The following is a 6,537-nucleotide window of genomic DNA, read 5'->3' as shown; positions in this document are numbered from 1 at the left end:
TGTGACTTTTCCAGTCGGATGTCACCGAGAAAGTGCTGGAGAAATCCCACAGGAACAGCTGTACTGTACTTGGGGTTAATCAGTCACTTTAACTGATAGAAATTGATGGGTAAATACTCATTAGTAATTAACATGAGTTTGGCTAATTCTGAACACTGACACTTACGCAACAAGGTTATTGTAAATTTGTTATTTTAATTTCTTTCCCTAAATGCTTATTGTCTTTCAATTTAATCTACAGGTTGCAATTTCATAATAAAGGTGGAAAATGCTCAGATACAGTTTATCTTGCTTTCATTTTTTTACACATCATAAGCCTGCCATTTTCAGGAGTGTGCAGACTTTTTCTGCCTGACCAAAAAAAAAATCACACTCATTTTTTTATTGGACCACTTTTTGCTTTAATTTTGACACATATTCTACATGGTCGGGTTTTGTTTAGACACAACATTTATTTTCGTCCAGAGTTGTATTAATTTCTCACCGAGATCTTGATGATGGGAGAGCTGGGTGGCTGCACAGTCTTCTCCAGCACATCCCAAAGATTCTCAGTGAGGTTAAGGTCTGGACTCTGTGCTGGCCAACTAATGTGTGAAAATGATGTCTCATGCTATCTGAAACCCTATTCCACAACTTGAGCTCGATGAATCCTGGTGTTGTCATCTCATGCCATCAGGGAAGAAAAAATCCATTGATAGAAAAACCTGGTCATTTAGTGTATTCAGGTCATCAGCTGGCCTCATTTTTTGGTACATAACATTGCTGAACTTGAGAAACTAAAGCAGCCCCAGATCATCACACTGCCCCACAGGCTTGTACTACATCATGGGTGCATCACTTTATCCAACTCTCTTCTTACCCTGATGCACCCATCCCTTTTGAACAGGGTAAATCTGGACTCATCAGACCACATGACCTTTTTCCATTGCTCCAGAGTCCAATCTTTCTGTTCTCTAGCAAAACGAAGCCTCGTTGTTAAGTCGCCCGAGATACAGGCCCCGGAGTCTCAGCTTTAATAGCGACCCCTGGTATAACCAGCCCCATTCCCTTTCAGTGGGTCCCCTGGTATAACCACGTGTTATTTCATTTATTCTTTAAATTAGAGACAAAGAGTCTTTATTGTCATTGTAATGATACAACGAGATTTGGTCAGTAGGTCTTTTTTCCTTAATTTTTCTCTTTTTTCTTTCTTTCTTTTTTTTATTATTATTACTTTTTTTATTACAATTAACAAGGTTTTTTTCAAACCACATTTCTTCCTGGAAGATGATGGTTCAGCATGATCCTTCCAGGTTTTAGTAATATGGTAGACAGTCCTGAACCCAATTTTACAAGTTTCAGCTATCTCCCAAGTTGATTCTTTGCTTGATACAGGCAAATTATTTTACCCTTCTGAATCAGAGTAACATCTTTTCCATGAGCACAGGACATGTCTTCATGGTTGTTTATGAAATGAGAAGTGACTATATATTAGTTAGGGTTAAATATAATTAACTTGTTGCCAGCTGATGCATATTAATCACTGCAGTAGTTGTCCAATGGAAAGCTCTTCTCTATTCCCTTAATTAAATCCAGGTGTTGATTTTTTTCAATGCGCTATACGCTAAACTGACTTGGACTAAGACTAGGACTAGGAACGGGAATGTAGCTGTACACTATGACTCTAAAACTGTAAAAAATTTAACACCTGTAGAAAGATATTTTGAGGCCATTCTAAAATCTACTGCAACATACATTGCTCTGTGATGAATTATTTACATATCCCAGCTCTCACCACCAAATTGTGATCAAATAAGATGGTGATCAGGAACTGTGAACTAGCTGACAGTTGGGGGTCGACTCCAGGGATTTCAATGCTTTGTTTAAGAGTATCACCTCTAGGCTTTTATTTTGTCACACCTTCAAGGCCTGCCCACTCAAGGCCAACAGCAAAGTATGTGCCTTCTCACTGGACTTGATGACTACAGTGCCACTGCAATGTGTTCTGATCTCCAATAAAACATTCCTGCTGAACACGACTTCTGAGTCATCCGGTCTGCTTCTGTGAATTCACAACACACCTAAGTTAAGTGTTTAATGAGTGCTTTAACATATATAATCTGCCGTTCTTTTTGTACCTGAACACAATTCAAGTGCTTGTTATGAACTATTTCCCTCCACTGCTACACTCATCATGAGTCATGACTCAGACTTGGGCTCAGCATCCAAATCTCAGTGGGATTTAATTAACGGTTCAATAATAAGGTCTGCTTTAAAAAATATCTTAAGCCAGATCAAATGGGATGGGATTGACGTCATCTGGAAGCCACTGCGTCTTTGCTGCTTCTACGTCATAAGTGATTTACAGTTAAGTCCTGAATGAAGCCTCTGTCTTAAAGACTACAAAGTAATAAAAGCTTACAGTTACAGCCTCTGCAGAGACAACAGACACCATACTGAAGTTTTGGGGGGAACTGAAATGTGAAATCCATAAAACAGAATGAACACAGATGAAGGAACTCTGAACAGATGTAGTGTAATTGTTATTAGGCGTTATCACTTAAATTTGTTTTGTTTTTTTTATAAAAAAAAACTGACGGACTTGACAGCTGTGAAAGAGCCACTTTACAGAATAAGGTGAGAAAAGACTCACCAAACCGTTCTGAGTCAGAGCCTCACGCCTCCAGTGTCCTGTGGAGTTTGCATGTTCTCCCCGTGCTTGGTGGGTTTCCTCTGGGTGCTCCGGTTTCCTCTCACATTCCAAAGACAAGCTTCTAGGCTGACTGGAGTCTCTAAATTGCCCATAGTGTGTGAATGAGTGTGTGTGTGTGCCCTGTGATGGGTTGCCACTCCATCCAGGGTGTATCCTGCCTAGATGCCCGATGACGCCTGCGATAGGCACAGGCTCCCCGTGACCCGAGGATAGATCGGATAAGCGGTACAGACAATGAAATGAAAAAAAAAAGATTTCATGCACGAGCTCGTGGCGCCATGTAGCGGCTGTGTGCGGGACAACCCGAGAGTCTCAGCTACTTACACAGCAACCACATTTCCCACATTTTCACCTAAGTATTTTTCTTATTTTATTTTAATCGTTGTTTGTTTCTGAAAGATCAGTTTGAATTTTTGAAAATATCTCTTGTAGATCAAAAGTGATGAGCATTTGAAATAGGAAAAATGACCATTTTGGAGCATATGCCATTATGAAACGCGGAGTTCTCGGACCCGAGTCTGTAAAAACTGCTTTTACATTTCTACAACTTTTGATCTAGAAGATGTATTGCCTTCAGACTTTGCATATCCGCATATCCGGATTCAAACTTAATGTCGTTGTTAACATACAAGTGATTTTAAGTACAAAGACGGTACATGTATTATTTTTTATTTACACGAATGACCATCAACTCATCTAGACCATTTTCAACACGTAAAACATCACATCAACAATGAATGAAGTGTCTTGTAAAATAATGTAAATACTTTTTATAATGGGCATCACTAGGCCATTTTTGGGGGGCTTTAGCCCCACTAACATTTCTACTCAGCCCCCCTAAAAATTCTGCGATTCTCCATAAACTCTACACAAATTGGTGATCTCCTCAGTCCCCTTTAAATTTCATATGAAAATGGTGACTTCAGCTCCTCCCCGTTCTTCAATCCGCAGACGTTACAGAGCGAGGATCAGAGGACAAGTGTGTGTGTGTGTGTGTGTGTGTGTGTGTGAGAGATCAGGAAGACTCGTATTTGGCTTGTTCAGTACTCAAATGTTATACACATCTATGCAATACAGTGGAATGCTGCAGTAAGTTTCCCATCCTACCCTCTTAGTCAAACCTTTATTTTATTTATTTATTTTTTACTATTATACCCTCATTGGGGGCGGAGCCCCCCTTAAATGAAAATTCTAGAATAGCCCCTGCTTTTTATAGTTGTAATTTGTAATAAATCTGGTAATTAATGCACATTTTCAGTAAAACTATGTTGCAGTGCAGTTCCACATCAAGTAAATGATATAAATTGGCATTAACACTCAACACTCAGGTTGTCAGGTTTTGGCATTACAAAGACACTATTTAAGGTTTCTCTTCACAACTGTTGCAGATTTAATAAACATGTCTCTATATGATGTATAAACTTCCTGATATTTCCACATGCTCATTGAAAAAACCCTGGCTAACAGAATTCATACATTCTGGGATCATGAAGAAAATCTGGCTTTTACGTTTATTCACTGTAATCAACGTTTTGTCTTTAATTTGTTATAAAACATGATCTGGAAAATATTCACAGAGAACACGCGCACCTTCATTCCATTAAAAAAGGTACCATGTAATAGTGGTAAATAATTCCACTTTCCCTGAATGGATTTGTCTCCCACCGAGGCACAGGGTGAAAAGCTTGGGAAGCGTGGATTTAGATGGAAATGCGAGTGGCAAAGAGTTCGTTTATAAAAAGAATTTTTACATTAAAAGAAAGCTAATAATCTGTACTTTCACAATATATAAATGTTGGGCTCTGCCCCTTTAAGAATGCGATGCTTTAGAGCGTATATTATTCTGAATTATAAAAAGAAGAAAACGAGGCACAGCTCGAGTTTATGTAGCTTTAAACTTTAAGACTTTAAAACGACTTAATAACATCAATTGGGTCCGTGTACGTTGCGTTCATTCGATTTTTGATTCTAAATCAAAAAACAAAAATCGAATTACTATGCCATATTCGTTTTTTAAATTTAATATTGAACGCAGAAAAAATAGAAAACGCTGTTTTATTGATCCTGAACACACGTAAAAAAAGAGAGAAAATGGCTTGTTTTATCTGTTTGTTATTTTTCTCTATTCGTTTAATCATAAAAAAGTGTAGTAATCAAACTCTCATAACACCAAACATGATGAATGTCCTAAAGTTCAGCGAATTTCCATTATAACACCTAATCTAACCCGGAAGTGAAGCTAAGCCTAATTGTCAGTCTTTTCTTGGGTAAAAATGTCCACTCGAGTCATTTGCGCAAATGATTTCTAATATGATACAAACTGGAGCAACATTTTCAGAGATCTCAAACAGTCTAGTTCAACATGGTGCTGGTCGGGGTTGTTCTGCAATGAGCATCCGAAGATTTTTTGCACAGCACAACATTGTGAGAAGGAGGACATGTACCGGACTCCCATTTAGAACTGGGAATAGCTAATGCCATAAGTGAGGTAAGGACCTACTTCATTGTTTTAGTAGCTAATTACGGTACTGCAGCGGACTGTGGCGGCGGACATATTTCTCATTAAACATATTTTTTCGTGTCCTAATAGACAGGACCAACATTTGGCAGAAAACTCATGACAGGATACCTGTCAGCAAAAGGGATATGAGCGGGTGAGGGCAGAGTGGGCAGACTATTGAGGACCATCCAACAACCATACCATGAAGCGTGATGTCAGGTGTGTGTGTGTTTAATAAATAGACCCTTACTTAACTGTGTGTTCAGGGTGCACGTAACCTGAATCCAGTTCTTTATACCGCGGAATACATGGGCCATAAATTGCACATTGACCAGAATGAAAAACTGGCAATGTTTGGAGCAACACATGTCCTGGCGATTGATGGATTTAGCAGCAAAATAGTTTATTTTTCATTTATGCCGATAAAGAACAATCTTTTAATTTATGAGGACGTTTACAGTTGAGTAATTGTAATGAAATTGCATTTTAGTAGTATTTATTATTATTCCCAGATCTGCCGTTAACTATGGGGTGTGGGACCAAATTAGAGTGGATCATGGAAAGGAATTTTACTTATCCTTATTCATTCAAGAAATGATTGAAGGTTACCGTAACAGACGAGAGAGACTACCCTACATGCAAACACAATCAGCTAAGGTATGAACTCGATTGCATTATATAGACAAATTGTGTAAAGACTTTTTTGCCAATACTGAAGAAAATCACAGCCCCTGGTGCATACAACACAGTTGTACAGTTGTGGTTCTAAGTTTACATACACCAGAATGTTAATAGTTTCTTAAAATATAGGAGAGAATTTTTTTTGTACTGCCTTGAAAAAGCTATTTCACAATGTTCTTCTGTTTTCACAATCACAGAACCACACAGTTGAAAGGATGTGGCCAGAGATTAAAAATAGGGTTAATTATCCACTCAAGACAGCACTTCTGGAGCTAGTGCACCAGGAATTGTTGCACTGTAAACCCGGCTAAGTTGATTGTACTTAAACCATTTGAGGCAAATGATTGCCTCAAATGGTTTAAGTAATCGACAGTAGAAAAAATTAATTTGTTTAAGTAGAGTCAACTTAAATGCAAAATAGTCAGAACTTAATATTTGAAGTCAAATATACTTAAAACCATATTTGTACTAAAATAAGTGGGATAGAAAAATTCCACTTCAGTTAGTTTTTTTTTGTGAATGACCACACAATGCAGTACATTTTTATTTTTTATTTTATTGAAACATATTACAAAGCAACAACAAACAAATAAGCTTTAAATAGCTTTAAATGACAAGAACAGTTATATGACCAAAATGCCTTTTTACCAGCAGGTAATTGATT

At 37.8% G+C, this 6,537-nt stretch overlaps 1 long non-coding RNA gene across 1 annotated transcript; it reads left to right on the top strand.

Moving 5' to 3' along the window:
* The first annotated feature begins 4,655 nt into the window (after positions 1–4,655).
* Positions 4,656–6,531, top strand: LOC131345000 (uncharacterized). Its single transcript, XR_009203428.1, has 3 exons — positions 4,656–5,180; positions 5,283–5,411; positions 5,705–6,531. It is a non-coding gene; the product is annotated as an uncharacterized LOC131345000 (long non-coding RNA).
* The last annotated feature ends 6 nt before the right edge of the window (positions 6,532–6,537 follow it).

Source organism: Hemibagrus wyckioides, linkage group LG24 (assembly GCF_019097595.1).
Source record: "Hemibagrus wyckioides isolate EC202008001 linkage group LG24, SWU_Hwy_1.0, whole genome shotgun sequence".
In the NCBI taxonomy this organism is placed as follows: Eukaryota; Metazoa; Chordata; class Actinopteri; order Siluriformes; family Bagridae; genus Hemibagrus; species Hemibagrus wyckioides.
This window is presented reverse-complemented; position numbering and strand designations above follow the sequence as displayed.